Below are 18,708 nucleotides of genomic sequence, written 5' to 3' on the forward strand. Positions count from 1 at the left end.
CAAACAAATAAAAAACAAAAGGAGTACTTTAATAAGTGATGCAAAGCCAACTATGCTAAGATTTTGGTGAGAAAATTACATTCAACGAAGGCTACACAGCCGTACAACTAACTTATGAGTCTAGAAAAACTCAGATATGGTTTCTAAAATTGACTACTAATTATAGTTTACTTATACCTACACACATGCACTTGACAAACGCTGAACACTTCACCCTTAAATGCTATCGAGTGTTCCCACACGGTAAACCCTATACCAACCCACACACATCATTCTGCGCAGCATGCCGCAGAGAGCAAGGCGACTTTGTAAATATCTCCACTAAAGAGGAGGTGTACTTCTTTGCGGTGAGTCACTGACATTATTAAAAAATAAATAAAATGTAGAGCTCAGATAATACAACTCATCTTTATGGTTCCCAAAAATGTTGTAAAATGTTTACTATTCACTGGGAACGTTAAGCCCTTCAAAGGTCTGTGCACTGTGGGAGTGAGCAGGTGTAAAAGAAAAGGGAAGAGTTGGCATGAAAAGTGGATGATAAAAAATTTCAAAGTAAAGATAGGGAGGAAGAGATGGAGAGGAGCAGTGTGATAAGAAAAGCCAGTCGGCTGGAGACAGAAGTCAAGAAAGAAAAAGTGAGAATGCATGAGTAAGTTAACAAAACAGCCCAAAGAGAGAAGACTTGGTAGCGCACAAAGAAATAAGACACACAAAGACTTGATTCTTATCTTTACATTATCTCTGTTTTCTGCTTTTTAATTTGCTTATATTTTTGTTATTTCCTTCATTGGGATGAAATCTATTTGTGTTCAAGTAATATGGCGTCGTAGCTGGTACATTACTTAAGTGACTTTCCCAGATTTGATTTTCTTTTATGAGACTATGAGCCATTGTAGCATAAAGAAACAATTCAGGAAGGATATTTGATTCAAAGATACACAGAGAATAGATTAGGAGACAATGATAGATGGATCAAAGGAAGTGATAAACCCACTTTATAATATTAATTTATTGAGGTAGCTGTAAAAAAAGAAAAAGTTTCTTTATTTGCCACACATGGGTTTGGCTGCATTAGATTTAACTGCATGCTATTCTTTACGAGCAACAATATCCCCTTTGATCCCATTTAATTTAGAGCTGAGCAAAGATAATGAAATGCTCTCCATCTGGCTTCTTTGTCCTATTCTATATTGATTATCTGGAGTCCTAATGTTTTGGATTGAAAAGCAGTTTCCCAGTTTACCCTGGCATATGTGGAAACCATGCCCAGCCAAGCACATCATCCAACCTGATCCTGGATTGGGATCCCAGAGGGTCTGCGGTTGTTATGCCACACATCGCCAAGCTGCTGAGTCTGGCTGACAGCCACTGTCTGGAGCATGTTGATGAACTGTAATCGACCTTTCCACTATTCTATCATGCCATCACAACGTGCACCCTGGACCACTAATTTTATATATATCTTATACCCTTGGGAGAATTTCTGTCAGCGCTTTTCCAAAAGTAAAAAAAACTTTAATACTCAAAGACACTGTGGTAGATATTTCTTTTGTCATTCGAAGCGCTGGACTGGACTCATTTACTGTGCTTACATTTATTTTTTTATCAGTCAAGAGTTTTGAAACATCCATTACATTAATTTTCAGACATCAATATTGCCTGTATGAATTCTTTATTGGCGTTTGAAATTACTTTGGGCTTTGAGGATCTCTTTTGAGTTAATTTCAATATTTAATCTACTAATTCAACCTTGAAATGGACATATTTCTGTTTAATTGAACTAAAACTCAAAAGATGCAGTGGGAATGAAAAAGCTAGATAATCAATGTTCACAGTCTGTATTGTAACTGAAACCTGAAAATAATTCTTGCTGGAAAAAAAAGAACTTGATTGATTTTCAAAGAAAACTCTTAAAGTAAATGCACAGGGTATCAAATGCTTAATTATGTGTTTAAACACTGCACAAACACAGCAGTGTATTGAGTGTGACCTACTGTATTCTTCAGTAGCTGCTTGCACCAAATGCTGAATGTTGTAATTAAAACTGGAAGCTGATCCACTTTAAGTCATTGTTCTGATATTTAGTGTGAGATTCTGACTGGGGGAAATAAGCTCGTTTCTTTGGAGAAAATCTCTCAATTTTTTAGTTATTACCTCTAGACGTAACACTTGGAGTTTGGAGCACAGTTTGTGGTATGTTCGAGACTATTTTCCCATTATTTTGCTAATGATACAGAATCCCAACAACAGCAAAGTTTAGTGTCAAACTGTCATTAAGCTAAATTGCAGAGTTCACTTTACCAACAGCTAACAATCTCATGTTTTCAAATTTAATCAAAAGCACCATTTAGCACCAGCTAAATGTGTGAAACAGCTACCTGAATGTTTTGAGCATTGGTCTTTCCTAATTAGCCTAAGGACTCAATAAACACTATTATGTTTAAATGTTTTCTCACATTAACACACCAGAGGTTTTATGGAGAAATCTTACCTACTGATTATCTTGAGACTGTTTGCTATTCTAAAAACCCAGTTTGACATTTGCAGACTGCAAGACTCATATTTTAAGCTCAGACTTATGAGGCAGAAAGTACATGAAAGTCTTTGCAGGATGGGCATGAGACCAACATGAAACCCTCCCAGCCTGGACATGACAGGAATTTAACAATGTTTGCTGCTTTTCATTAAGTATAATTTAATCATTTACAAAATTAATGCAGAGATTGTTTGAGATTTTTTAAATGACAACTCAACATTGGCTAATGACATAGCAGGCAGAATTGTCATATTACTGAAAATGGCATAGAGCAGCAGGAAGGTGAACTAAATATGTTGTGTTTAAGTTGTTGGATTTGTGTTTTAGACTGACTATTGTCAGTGCTTATAATGTATCTAAGCACACATTATAAGCGACTATTTATAATGTGTGCTTTTAATTTAGCTTCAGGACTGTAAGTTGTGTTTAGTGAAATCATACTACACTGGGAACATTTCAGAAGCAGAGTGTTTTCAGAATTGAACAGATACTCTATAACATTCATCTGTCTGACCCACTGTCTACCTAGAAGTGGCTTTGGTATAAAATAAACTTGGACTATTTTTGGGTGACGGTTGTAGGTAGAGGGTAACATGGCAACATTGGAGTTGCTAAGAGTGGTTGTATAATAAGCCTGCTCCATGATGTTGGAGCTCCCAGTTGGACATTCTTGAGGTGCCACAGACCTAACTCTGCAACTAGGTTGTTAAAATGATGTCTACTTCTGCATAGCTCAATATTTGGAAATGGCTCGCTTGTGCTCAGCAGAGGTCCTCGTGTGTTACCAAATTATTATTCCCTATTTCACAATAGATTTATAGTTGTAGTGTGTATAAATAAGATTGTAAACGTAAATTAGGTAATATCAAAGGCCAAAACATCTTCATCTTACAAAGTAACATTATGCAACATTGTCTATGACCAATGTTGACCATCAACCTGACAAACTGGACAGTGACCATGTAGAAGAAGAGCTTCTCCCTTCTTCCCCCCCTCAGAAAGCTGTTTGTCAAAGTTGAATTGCAGTGGAGTTCGGGAGGATTGCAGTTCACCATAAATAAGAGAGCTGAACAATGAAGCCATGTTCTAATTGGCCAGAAAACAACTTAGAAAACTTCTTCTTGGTGACTTTATTGAACAGTTCAAGAGCAAAATTCAATCTTCTGTGTTACTTTCACAATTCTTCAGAAAACAACTTTTCTGTGTCTTCCTCACACTCACACAGATGCGCACAGGGGACAAACACACCAGGGGACTACAAAAACCACCTCTCTGGAAATATCTCCTCATGCTCCCTGCCATAAACCTGCATATGAGAGGTGGACACATTGCACATACTTCATTGAAAGTAAATGTTACACTATTCGAATAAAGTAAATTTAAAGAGGTATCTCTAGCCCTCCAAGTTCACAAAGTGTAATCTATTATAATAATTCACTGTGTTTAAAATTATATATTTACCATCAGTTTATTGTATTATAGCCAACACACTTTTCTATGTTTTTTGTGTGTCTTTGGTCATTAGAAAGAAAGAAATAACAGTAAGCAGTTAGTAGAAGATTTAATTGCTAGTACAATTAAGCTAATCATTAGAAAATAGTTAATTTCTCCCACAAAAGTTTTACGGTGTGGAGTCCCAAACAGCATGAAACAAAGTGATAAATGTGATAAAAGCACCAACCACATCTGGCTTGCTGGCTCCTCCAGTACAAATTACACCTAACTTTTCCGCTTCGTCATTGTGTGGAGTTTTATTGCAGCTTCTCCCATTTATCTCAAAGCTGACTTTTAAGCACATACACCATGCGTGTGCATGCTTCTGTGCATGGACACACGCGTGCCTTGCATCGCTGAGATGAGAGCTAGGGGTGGGGATGAGGCGTCTGATGGAAACAGGACACACTCATTCGGAATACTGATGAGATGTGGCGCAGACTCCACAGATGCGAAAGTCAGAGACACATCCACGGTCACACATATATAAATACACACCCTTCACCTTTTGTTCACCTGTCATGACTTGCATTCTCTTGTGTTTATTACTAATATACATTAACAAGCCCATTGTGGCATTTAAATGCCAAATACGTGTAGATATCTGGAATAGCAGTCTCATATGCTGAAATAAGAGAGAACAGTTTTACTCTCTCTATTCAGTATGTCGTAATAGAGCTTTCACTGCTGAAGTCTTGTTGGGTGTGATTTGAATTGGGGCAGTAATGTTTTACAAGCCATCAGAATTGAGCCTCACTAGATATCTTTTGTAAATCCCTATACGATCCCTTACCTAAGAAACCAGTGATTTAAAATGGATGAGTCATATAGATCCATTGATAATATTTCAGTGGTACAGGAGTGCGGGAGTTGGTCTACACACAATAAGATAAATGGGCTCAGGGTGTTATGAATGCTGTAATTAGAGATTTGTATTCCTCATTCCGTATTCACTTTGTCTCACAGGAGAATTAGTTGAATTGAGTTTCTTTATTTAGTTCCTGTGTCATAGTTACTGCTCCAAAGAGTCCCTGGCTGTGACACTTTCTGATTATCCAAAAGCTATTGGGATGTAATTTGCAGCATCACTGGGTGGTCAAAACTCGTAGCTAAACCTTGTGTGTCTAACAGGCCATTAGTTCAGTCTGTGACCTCATGTTTGACTCTGCGATGTTGGTGTGTTTTTATTTCATAGTTAATTTGTCACAGTCATCACGTTACTTTGACCTCTGCATTGACATGGCTTCCCAGCAGACACTGTGTTACTGACACACTCACCATACTTACCATAATGAGGACAAGTAAACATTCCCTCACATGTTTTGCATACTAGATGGATTTAATATGTGTGTGTGTGTGTGTGTGTCTCTAGAGTTACATCGAGATAGATCCTTAAGTATTTGGACAATGACTTTTTTAAAATATATATATATATATATATATATATAATTGTGCCTCAGCACAGCACAGTGGATTTTAATCAATCAACGTGTTTGGAGTGCAGACTTTTTGCTTTAACCGACTTTTTTTTTTTTAACAAAATAAAAACTCAGAAGTAATTAGACAATTGATGGACCAGCAGCTTCCCGGACAGTTGAGGCCTCCTTTTTAAAAGACTTTAAATAATGTGATTGCAAAGTTTTCCCACTGATGATACTACACATTTGCTTGCGATTTATGGCTTACAGAAAGTACCCTGACCAATTTTTTTAGCATACCTTCTTAACTGTGTTCTTTCTCTTTATGGCTAGGCTATCCCCATTATCACTTTGCAAAGCTTGAATTCTGGTCGGGCACACGGATCTTACCAATTTAACAATCTCACCTGAAACTGAAGACTCACTCTGTGAGCTTTGCCTTCAAGAATCTGCAGCTAACAATGCATGCTCACAAGGCATGACACAGGCTGTCATTGGTGATGGCCAATTAAACTAGCCTCCTTTTCACCATTTGAACACAGTTTTATGATTTGTCCTTTTGTATGAGTTACACACATAAGTATGCATAACTCACAAGAGTGGATTTTATAGACATGGTTTGCATTTTTCCCTCTTGTGAAGAACAAAATAGGTATTTCAGATCGGTTATAGAGAAAGATCTTGATTTCCACTATCTGTTGTATGAAATCCAAATAAAAGATACTTCAAACTTACTTTGGAAAATGTAATTAAGATTCAGAGTGAAGATCTTGTTTTTATTTGACGTAAGACGGTAAGATCTCTGCGTTTGAAAGCAGAAAGCGTGATTAAGCGTTCACACGCTTTATATGTTGCAGAAAATCACACTGAAACTCAAAGAACGGGTAAATATTATGTTGTGAAACGGGTAATATCTCACCGGAAGCTCCCTTTATTAAATATCTGGAGTCAGATAAACACGGTCGACTGGCACAGTAGCAGAATAGTTCCTTAATTAGGTTGTCTTGGAAACCAACAAACATGGAAACATGTTATGGCATATAAGGGAGTTAGTCTATATTAAATGTAAACCCCATGTGACAGTTCTCCTGCTTGATGTTATTTAGCATATCACAATCAAAACAGCCACCATAAGAACTATAAATCTCTGTACTGTAAATCTCTTCATACATGAAAGATTTAGTAGTGTCATAAAAAGAGCACTCAATAGGAATGCAAATAAAAGCACAAATGCCCCTCTTTCTTGATTTCAAACTCTAATAAATTCATAATAGTAAATTCATCTAGATGTTTCTACCATTGATCATAATGGATTGTTACAAAAATACCCATGTGGCATACTGCAATTTGAGGTCTGCCTTTCTTTTTCACCAGTGCACTGCTGGGTTTGATGAGTTTTACATTTCCACCCACTTCTATTAATCTGCTCTTTATACCCCTTTACTTTATTCCTCTCAGATTTATACCACTTTCTACTCTCTTCTTCTCTGCTGAACTCAGATGTTCAATTCAATTTCCTCATCTATAGCTCTCTCTTTTGTTGCCTCACATTAAGAGGTGGGAAGAAATTAAAAATCTATCTGTGTGTGAATGTGTGTGTGAATGGGTGGATGACTGGATATGTAAGGCGCTTTGGGGTCCTTAGGGACTAGTAAAGCGCTATATAAATACAGGCCATTTACCATTTTATCTTTCCTTTGCCCAGTTCATGCAGGTCTTTTTTTTCCCCATTTCTCACTGTAGGTAACATCAGAAACAATGACATTTTGGTGAAATACCACAGTGTCTTTGAGTCTGAGCTTTCTTGAATTGTATGACCTCTTCAAATCTCTTTGAACCCCCTCAAACCTTGAATGGCAGGTATCATTTCTTCACCATGCAATTGCAAAAAACATTGTGGGGGAACTCTGACATGTCTATATTTTTACCAAAAGATAACCAGAAACCTTATCTGCTATTAAAATGATACATTACAAGGTAGTTAGCCCTGTCACCTCACAGGAAGAAGGTACTGGCTTTGAATCTTGTCTAGTCTTGCTTCCAGGTGTCAGATTAACTGGTGATTTGAATTACCTAAGTGGAAACATATTGATGGATGGCACTGGTATTTATTTAATGAGGAAAAGACTAGATTTTACACATCTGTACCTCTGTAGTAAGTGGTAATTCTGATGGTCCTGTCCACAATCGAGGTAATGATTTTAATGCAACAGAAATTTTGGATAGTCTGAAATAAGCAATTTATTTGAGGAAACACACCTCAACTCACAGTTGAAGCTTTCCTGTATAATGAAATAAGCTAAAGCTCCTCCAAGCTAATGTACAAAGAAAGATCAGCACTTATTGCTAATGTGTTGCTCTTTGTCCTCACGATATCAATGACAAAGTTCAGTATTGCAAGTTCATGTGTTTACGTGGAATTTTTTCACTGCTTTGAAGTCCGAGTATGCAGTCATTTTTATTTTTTGTTTTAAATTTAAAAAAAAAATTGAGAGGTTAAACTAAAAACTAAAATATTTATGATTTTTTTTTGCATGTGTTTTCTTGAATCTTGTAACACATCAAGTACAGTATGAGTCCTGGAGTGACATTTCTAGATTGAGAGAATATAAGATTGCTCTAGTAGCGATAATAAGAAAATAATGATCTTTTTGGAGACGGTGGCTGGAGTTCTGAATCTTTCACTGAGTTTCATCTTCCTGCTGATGAATGCTCAGTATAATCAGTAGGTGAGAAGCTCAGACCAAAGTGCAACTGGAAGCTTTGCACCCTAATAGCTGTCATTTGTCCTTGCCATATTGGGTGGCTATTGAATAACTTCACTGGGTGGATGAGGAAGAGCCTATTTCAGGGCATTTAAAGCGATATCCTCTATACCTTTGTGAGTTATAAATCATCAGTGGTAAAGAGTAGAAAACGTCAACAGCCAAAAACACCCCCAAAAAACCAAATACAAATACCCCCCCCCGGATCTCCTTCTAAATGATTCTGAAATTGTGTTTTTGTTTGTGTTTTACATTAATTTCCATACTTGTGCCAAACCACAGGTACTGCTTTAGAGACGGCATGTCACTTGCTCACTCCTGATTTTTTTCTAAGTAGTCATGACTGAAATATTTAACATCTATTGGACCATAATAATTTTGGTTAGCTCCTGTATCAAACATGCCATTATTTAATAAAATATCTCTCATACATAGAGGAAATTTATGTTCTCAGGCAATGTGCTGTAATTGTCATGTTCATTTTTCAGACTTTTCTGGTAGTGCCAGTTTGAGTTAGTACTTTTGCCATCAAATTTGATGAATATAACCATGGTGCCCACTACACAAAGCACATGTGATGTAGAAGGATTGCAGCATGTGTTTGAGTAGATGGAAACACACGGACACACATTATGCGAGCAAATACTGTACCCGCTTCAGATCAATAATCACAAATATTGTGTATTTGCTGATGGTCTTGGAAAAAGGACATATTTGAAGTGCGATAAATGGAGGGTAATGATCATGGGTTCCTCGACTGGTGTAGATTTTATGTCAGTGACATGACTAGTGGCGCTGTCTGCTCTAAATGCTGTCACTCAATATTCCTGACAGCTTCTGTTATGGCTACTGTTGAATAAGAGTCAGCTAACCCTACCTATCCGCTTGACTTTGACCATTTCTGACATCCACACACAACACCAGCCTGGGCAGTGTAAACACACAAAGTGTGCAGCACATGTTGTACACTCACACAGGGGTGTTTTGCACACTTGCACACTTAAGTGTGCAGTGTATATGAATGCAGAACCCTGTCTTTTGAATGATGGGTTGTCTGCTTCAGGGAGTAATGAATTTATATCCTCCGTCAGCATCACTGAAGGACAGCTGCAATGGCTCTGCCATATAACAAAATGGACGCGCACAGCACACGCCACCATCAACATGAGATGTCCTTGCTCTGATATAGCAAGGATATCTCATGATATAGTTTCCTGTTTTGTGAAAACACATATAACATCTACCTGAGAAATGTTTTCATGAATATGATGTACTAGAGGTAAGAGATATGGAAATTATTCTATGGTTTTGCAAGTAAATTGTATTGCTTGCATGAGGGGAACACATGTAACACACATCTGTTTTTGTTGATTGGCCTTTTATGTATGTACAGTTCTTCTGGTTCTTTCCCTATTTAAGCATCTTTAAAAGTAGAATAACTCCAAAAAGTATGTTTTACCATCTATATAATTTGTAGCTTTAAAATGAAATCTCAGTTCATATTTTGTAGCTCCAGTATACCGCTAGTAGTTGCAGCACCAAGCCTGTCAATCACCTTGAGAGCGCAAAATGTCTTTATTGATTCAAAACCCAAAAATCAGTAGTGAAGTGCTCCGCTGCAAACTGAGAAGTACGCTTGGAGTAAGTTTTCATGTGTGGGAAAGCTACTAAATGAAGATGTGATGGCACTCGTTTCATGGGCTTTCTTAATGAATGTTATTCTCTAATATTAACTAATTGTTAATATTAGACTAATTGATATAAGCTAGAGTCATGTGTATAATTAATTCCATACATAACTATAGTCTAAGTTGACTTCATTAAATGTAACTTTAATGTTAACTAGTTGAAGGGTTTTTTGTTGGGTTTTTATAGTCAGCAGTTATTTTTAAAAATTGTCTTAAAAGCAGACAGGACTGGTATTCATTTAAAAAATGAAAGACAAAGTGAAATGTCAACCAGCTAAAGTAGCTATTTGTTCAAAGTTCACCTGTTCATAGCAGGCACATTGGTGCTTCAGTTGGCAAGGATTGTTATTTTTAGTTTAGTGTTAGTCATGAAGGTAATTTTCTTTAACCTGGTTTAGTTTGAAAGAGTTTTCTGGTTGCACCTCGGTGAGTCCAGACAGAAGTCACCTGATCAACCCTTTATGGATGTTCTTTTAAAATAAGGTCTATTTTTCCTAAAACATCATTGTGTTTTCTGAAGTCTATGTAAATTTCCACAGCAGTGTTGAGAGATGGCACATCAACATAAGTGCAGTGTTGTGACACTCTCCCACTGCAGGAGTTAAGGTAGCGTGCAAAACCTTTGGCAGCTACCCTGAGTGGAGAATTACATGCTTGGACGCACAGCACATACTGCAAACACAGGCTGAACAAAGCCCACCAAGGAAACAACTAGTGTGATGGAATATGCATAGAGTACATGGTCACCTACGTCTCATCCTGCTGCGGTGTATAACACACCAACGTACGACAAAAGTTAATTCAATCACAGGCTTGCGGATTTGAAATGCCTCCTAAATTCTTGCACAAAAACATCAGGTTGTAACAATGTAATCCAATTGCATATTATAATTACAAAAGAGGCTTTGTCTTTGACCACTGTATACACACAGTCACAAACATGTGCATGCATGAATTTGTGCAAGTGAGGCAGGCTGTTCTCTCCTGCACACAAAGCCATTTTTGTGACCCAAACCATCTATTTTCTTTGTCTGTGATGGAAGAGAAGAGGCAGTAATAGTACAGAGAAGCAAAAGGAAGGAGGGCAAGAGAGGAAGAACAAGTGTCAGCAGCTGGTGAGAAATGCTGGTATTGGGTGGTGTTAGCAAGCAGTGCTTGTGGCTGATATGGTTGCGTGAACGAAAGCATTTTTTTTTCCAGTGAAGGGTTTGCAGTGTTTGTGACTTTCCTCTCACCACGCTCCCAGAAGTGTGCAGCCACTCTCACTCTGAACTTTAAAGCTGCTCTCAAATTCTCCTGATGAGACACTGTGGGTCCAACAGTGAACATTAACTTAGAGTTCTGATTATAACTGTATGTGTGGAAACAAATGACAAAACTGCATGCCAACACAGTGATCATTCTCTTCAAAGCCATCATATCCCATTAACAAAAACAGCCATTTTTATCCCACAGAATACAAGAAATGCCCGTCACGATTGTGACTTTTGTGTCTTAGCACACCAGTTTGAACGTGGACTTGCTCATTAAGGCACCCAAGCTCTCAAATTAAGGCAGCAGGAGCCGAACACCACCTCTGTTTTGTGGATAAAATGACTATTTTTGTAAATGAAATGTGATAGTGTAGTTTAATGGTTTCATCACTGTCGAAAAGCCCGACTGCTTTTACATATGACCTATTAAATGACACATTTTTGTTGCTGATAAAAGCGCTCGTGACATTTCCCTTTCATAGAAAATATTACATATTTTTGTTTTCTTTTTTGTCTATTTTTTCCCGTAACCCTTATTCTGTTTTTCTTTGAAGGATTTCTGGTAATTAAAGTTGACACACAAGTACCTTAAACCAGTATTTGTTCTGCTCACTTGCTGCATAACCTCAGTAAAGAGTGTCAATCTCTACTTTCAAAATCTTGCTTAAAACTGCATGATGTTCATTTTCGAAATTCTGTTCCAGTGTAAAATAAACATGGGATAAAGCAAGGTATATTTTGGAAATGCTTTGAGAGAATGTCTGTCAATTCCCTAAAAAAGTTCACTCAGACAAAAGGGTTAACTGATTTGAATTTTAGGGTCAATATTAAAGGTCACTGCAACCGCAGAAAACAAATTTTTGGCCATAAGCTCAATAATTCATATGGTAATTGGGACAATATCATACAGACTGCTAAGGTTGTCTTTTCTGATTTAGTATGCATTCAGTATGCGCGTGATATGCATTTGTTTTTTTTCTGCATTTTTGACAGTTTAAACTAGTAAAGAGTGAAGATGCACGGATACTCACCTTAAGCTGCTATTGCTGCTAGCAGTTTCCCAGGCTCAATCAGAAGAATCCTTGTAGGTGTAGTGCTAAATGTGACCGATGGCATGATCTCTGTGAAAACTTGCATAAATGTGGAAAATAAAGCTTTATGGACCTTCGGCAGTCAGGAGATATTCTAGAACTTATTTGCTTCATTTCGTCCAGACCTTTTCAGTTTTGATAATGGAAAAGCAGTGCAGTAATAGCTTTAACCTAGGGTCACCACTTAGAGAGTTTCCTTGTATTCAAGTCTCGATTATAAGATTTTATCTTCTATGGGCCTCTCCACATGTGATTGGGCCAAGTCATATGTTTGGGAAAGCAAACCAACGATATACACTGATGGAAGAAAACAGAGAAATAAAGACACTGACACATCTCATGCCTGCCGCTGTGGGGAAATGGAATCAGGTGCTGATGGTCAGCACGGGGAGTTTCACAGGAACTCTGAGTAATGCCTCAGGGATCAAGTCTTTATTATTTTCCCTGGCTGCTCCTGCAACTAATGTGTTTACATATGCGTGCATGTGGATGGTGCGATTCAGTACCAAGATAACACAAAATATGTCTGATACAAAAAAAGGTTTGAGATACACTTAAAGTTCAAGATGAAGGGAATGAGTAGAGAGCGAGTGTGCTCAACAAAACTGGGGGAGACAGAAGGATAAACTGGAACATTTACAAAAAGGATTGCACAAGTAATTTTACCATTTCCCTTGGCTCTATCACCAGGAGCTGTACACAATCAAGCACGATGTCTCGCATTTGTGCAAACAGATTTCATTTCACAGAGCTTGTTTGCCCAACCAAATCCTGCTTAGAGCACCCTGCTTAGTTTTCTGGTCTGAACATGGACAGATTTACAACATGCCGATTCCTCATATATACTCGCGGTTATAAACATGAATGCGCAGATTTAGAAAGGTCTGAATACCCTGACGACATTCTTAAGTTGCCAGCTACTCACTGCTGCTGCCCAAGTACACGAGGTGAGTTTGAACTGACCTGTAACGCTCGCCGATGAGTGTGAAGCAGACTACTGGCAATGCCTGAGGCCAAAGGTTGAGCCAAGGTGATGTCCGAACTATAATGAGGTGTCATGTTTTCCAAGCACACGCTAGAGGACGAGACACACATGCACGCACACAGAGTCAGTTTCTCAATTTCATGACAGATACGGCAGGTGACAGTACAGGCTTTGGGAGCGAAGAGCGTTCATTCTGACAGAGGTTTTCAAATCTCGCATATTTGAGTATCTCACGCTCAGTGTCTTATCAATAATAAAGTGTAGAGCTGGGAAAAGTTCACGTAAAGAGACAACCCACTGAATCATTTAATGGCTGTCTGAAGCAGTGACAAGACTAAATGAAGGACACGGAGGGTATATTGGGTAGCTGTTCTCTTGTGGATGTACAGTGACTGTAACTGTAATATTAAACAGAGTGCTGCTCTTTCTTAGAAGTAGAAACATAAATAGAAATGTGGTACACTAAGTGATCTACGTCACTTATTAGCTGGCGTTTTATGCCTTCATGCCTTGCTCAGATATCTTCTGTACATTTACACTGACTGTCATCCTCATAGCATGATACTGTATTTTGCAATTTGTGAAAATGTTCTGCTTACTAGTTTCTTGAGTTTTAAACAGAGTTTATCTTATCCACAGGTTTCCACTTGAGATAGCTTCGCCAAACTTATTCCCCCACCTGTCTCTCCGTGGATCAAGTTTTTGATGAGTTGGCCCTCGTGGGGTGCTGTGCAATCAAATGCATCACTGCGTAAGCCAGCGTAAAATGTCCTAGAAGAGGGGGAGGTACGCGGGGAGAGGCAGGAAGAGAGGAGAGGGTGTGTGTGGATCGATCACATCACTGCGCTCGGAGAGGCCAGAGTGACCAGCCATGAAATGGTTGCTGTCCCAAGAGTAGGTACCACTGTTGCCCACAGTTCCCTTGCCTTGCCTTGCTTTGGCTTGTATGCTGTAGATTCGGACACACAGTGCACACAATGCATAATACTTTCAGTGTGTCATGATGAGAGGAGAAGCGTGAGTGTGTCTGTGCAGATTTTCTGGTGTAGGATCTGTGTTATTATACTAGAAAGACCTAAGTTGAACTCGAGTCTATGTGTGATACTCGTACTATCTCAGGAAGCCGAGCCCTGTTGGCTTCAATTATGACAGGATCTAATTTATTCTAATCAGGATTTGTTTTACACCTGGTGTTTCCAGGTGAACACAATTAATGGCAATTAACTGTATCACCTCGTAACTGTCAAATGGATGATACTGCGTAGTTGTCTCCGGGGGGCACAATCTGCCATTTGAAATTTAGATCTGAGCTGCACTAATGCCTATGTATTCAGGCCTAAGACTGTGAAAACTTTAGGTATACCTTCAGAACTTCTTTCATGTCTTGACCTGACATTGAATAGGCACTGAATATGATTTTTGGGTTTATATCATAGGGCGGGACCATGGTGTGAATCTCTTGTTCTCCATAGTAATCAGACTCACTTTGTATGTCGGAATGTCAAGATTGGATAATTAAGCCCCTTGTACAGTTTCCAGAGTTGGTTTAAGCTGCGATTCATGACAATCATCAGTTTTTCATACTTAGTGACACTGAATAACCCCCCCCCCAAAAAAAAAAAAAAAACAACAAAAAAAAACGTAAGTTGTATCCTTTTTCAAAAGACATACAAATTCTTACTCAGCCTGTAAATTCATGCAGTTCTCTTATGAGGGAATATTTAGGTTTTCAAAAGAGAAAATTTAGTTATTTAACAAGCAAAGGGGGCCTAACAAAACTTGCTACTGCTTGATTTTAACTGGCCTGCAGTTCTATTTTGGACCATGTGTTATGTATCTTCATAATGTTAATCAGCTTTTCTGTAACCTCACAGGTTTACATTTGGGATTGTGAGTTAATTGCACCATGGATGATCTTACAGTATATTTTTGCAAAGATTCCTGTCTTCAGAATACTTTAATCTCCTTCAGCAAGTAAAAAAAGTCTATTTTTCAGATACGTAGTATATATATTGTAATGGCATTACTATATTACCATTACCTTATGTTATTATACTAACCTAATGTGTCTATTTTTTGAGGGTATTTTCTGTGCTGGAATGTAAGACATATCTAAATATTTAATTGCTGGTGTACCCTTTTAATTTTTCTTATAACCACTTTGCTGTGCTGTGTTATTTCATTGTTTGGTATTAATGTGCTGGCGTTGTTTCAACAAAGTAATAATAATGTTGCTCCAGCAAGTGGGATGAATATTTAGTTTAGTTTAGTTTTGGTGTATCAATGTGTACCAGTCTCTAGACCTCCATGACTGAGGCATTAGGAAAAGATTATGGTTTCACTTGTAGTATACTCTTTCAAATAGTCAAAATATTACTAGATGTTACAGTAGAAAGCCCAAAATGTGGATATTTCTTCTGTTTTCTTTTTCCCTAACATTATAGCAATATCATTATTCAGCTGCAATGATGATCCTGACTCAATAGATAATTTAGATGTTGGAGAAACACTAACATCACAGCAATATCAGATTGTGAGTCATTCCCTACTATGAATGAGCAACTTGCTTTGATAAAACCAGCTTTAAATAACTTTATGCCTTCTGAAAATCCTATAATATTTCTTTCTCTTGTTTCATTGAACAGAAACGTCAGGCAATGCATAAAGTGCTATACCACAGGTTAATATTTCTTTAGAATGCCCTTCGTAGGAGGGTGGGCCCCATGGGTAGATAATCATCCCCTGGAACATACACTGTGCTATGAATAAGTCATCTCTCACCAGGACACAACTCTCAAGTTCAAATGATTTAGATTTCTCTTGGCTGCTGAGGCACAGGAACGACCACCTAGTAGCAATTCCGATGCATATTATAGGAGTGAGGTTTAATGGCATGAAGGAGAAGCCGTGCAGCAGAAGCCTTAGTGGTGGGAGTATTTTAAATGTCACCCCACCCACCCACAATCATTCACTCACTATCAATAATCTTCCCCCAGCAGAGCTGTATTAGAAGATTCTCAACCCTGATGGGAACATTTGTGTTCCCTTCTGTTCGCTTCTTTTAAATGCAGTCATTTTCCTTATTTCTCTCTCAAGCTTTTCTCTCGTTGTCTGATGTTATTGTAATGAACATTTCATTTTCAGTCATTTTATATGATTTGTTGGTTGAGGCTCTGAGGGACAATGTGGGGCCACAAAGGAAGAGGGATATTGTCCATTATTCTCCTGTGTTTTGCTAATGTTTTTAATCTGGAAGCTGTCAGTGTCTTTAGCACCATCAGCTCATACTCATTCACTTAACTAAGTTGTGGAGATTGCAACACCACCGACTGCCTGAGTGATTCAACGTCACACTTTTCATTAAAATAAGCCCACAGTAAAGAATAAGGGCCACAAAGAAAAGACGAGATGGGGAGAGGGCACAGCGAAATAGTCTTTCCATCAGCAGGAGTTCTCATAAATATTGTAATTGTGTGGTTATAGAAAAGAAGCAATTGTGAGCAACTGTGCTGTGATTGACTTTGACTGAATGCTTTACCTTTTGAAAGAATTGAACATGAACACTGGTGTCAAAAAGAAAAAAAAAACAATAGCCTTTGTGAATATGACTTGGAATTATCTGATTCCTGCTGGCTGCATGGGAAGAAGCACAAAAATTGCATCTACTTTTTCTGTCCTGTCCAGTCTTAAATTCTCAGCATCATTACTTGCTGATATCTGCTGACTCATTCCATTTCTTCTCAGGTTTAACAACATGAACTGTGTGAACCCCATGAGATAGCTATTCATATAATGGGATGTGGTAATGTACTGTACCTTGAGGCAAATTAATTGGACCAGCACAGCTGGGTTTCCAATGAGTCCAGTTGCTCCTCGCTGGAACTCTTGTCACCTAACATGAGTTAAATTTATACAGAGAGCTGTTCTTGTGTCAAGTGGTGTACGGCACGAGCAATTGCGTGAATGGGGCACCGATCACCCAATTTCTCTGCTCTCCTGCAAGATTCTGATTTCACTCCTCTGGCATGTTATCATCCCATTTAACACCAAAGCAAAGCCCTGGTGAGTTATAGACACACAGCAAGAGACAAAGACAATTCTTGACTCATAACCTTTTCAGAACAGCTGATATTGCTCTTCCATGTCATACTGTCAAGGAGTTGTTTTGTACATTTTTTCACCAGTGCCTCAAGAGTTTAAGACATTAATGGTTGTCTGGAGGGCAGGAAAAGCGTTGGTTCAAGCGAATTGAACCACTGCAGTGTGCACTGTGGAATATATTGAGCAGCAATGTAAAATCTGTTGTTACATATTACAGTAAAACGTGATTTTTCATGTTTTCCCTGGAAAGTCCAATGAACACTTTAGCAGTCTCGTTTCTCCTCTGTGATTCCTGTTATCTGTGTCAGACATAGTAGGCCTTAAAGCATCACTGATTAATGAAACCCATTAATAAACCAATTAACCTCCCAACATTCATCCTCTTTTTAAAATAAAAAAAACAAAAGAAAATCTTAAAACACCCTAAAAGCTTCAAATATTTAAACCAACTAAATTAAAAATTATGCGATTTTAATTATAATGGGAATCATTAAAATAAACAATGGAAAAACACGTGAAGAAGTAACTTCCTGGAAATGAAAACTTGATTCTGAAGAAAATGATGTCATTGCTTGTTAGGGTTAGAGCTTGGCAGGATGTCTCACAATGACAAAGACAACATTTGCTATAAAAATACACAAGAATACCCAAACTCCACTACTAATGCTCCTATTGATAATAATAATTATTATTATATTAAAAACTACTTAGTAGTTAGTAGCTGATTGGATTCATAGAAAACACATGGCAAAGATGGAGCAGTACAAATTCCTGTAATATTCAGCTTCTTGGGAGGGTAGAATTTCTTTTTATCAACTGTATTAGTATTGCAAAACAGCAATTCATCTCTCATAAATGTTCCTTTTTTTTCTTTTTCTTTTGCTTCCCATTTGCGGTTTTAGTGTTGTAGTGGCATCCAGTTAAAAAAGCAGATTATCCTAGAGGATGACAAGGCCAGCATATATTTTTTTCTAAAATTGGATAACAGATGATCAATAATGTAAGTGAGGGGCAGTATTGCTCATAATTGTGGTGGGTCTTAGAAGTCCTAACGAACATAGGCTGAAAATTGCCCAAGAACCTTCTCATATAAAATTGATTATATTTCTTGTTGAAACTCATTTCTTTATGCTCTTTGATATTTTTCATCCATATTTAAATCTCTGTTCTTAAATTATTCTTTGATATTATGACAGGAGTCATTTGAAAGCTCAAACTCCAAAAAGGTTCAGAACCGTAGGATTTTAGCCAAATTACTTCATCTAACTAAAGACACATTTGGAGAGCACAGTCCTCCTCAGAGGTTAATCCCTTATCTTACAACTGAAAACAAAAGAAAAGAGTATTTGCATGAACATTTCCTGTCTTTGCACTTGG

General features: G+C 37.9%; 1 long non-coding RNA gene across 1 annotated transcript in view; it reads left to right on the top strand.

The window, feature by feature from the left end:
- The window catches only part of LOC146499507 (uncharacterized), a 90,193-nt gene that overhangs the window by 46,759 nt on the left and 24,726 nt on the right, over positions 1-18,708 (top strand). Inside the window, exon 4 of the long non-coding RNA XR_014870134.1 lies at positions 13,870-14,124. This is a non-coding gene — a long non-coding RNA (uncharacterized LOC146499507). The remainder of the gene's footprint in view (positions 1-13,869; positions 14,125-18,708) is intronic.

The sequence above is a fragment of the Neolamprologus multifasciatus genome, chromosome 17 (assembly GCF_963576455.1).
Source record: "Neolamprologus multifasciatus chromosome 17, fNeoMul1.2, whole genome shotgun sequence".
Lineage (NCBI taxonomy): Eukaryota > Metazoa > Chordata > Actinopteri > Cichliformes > Cichlidae > Neolamprologus > Neolamprologus multifasciatus.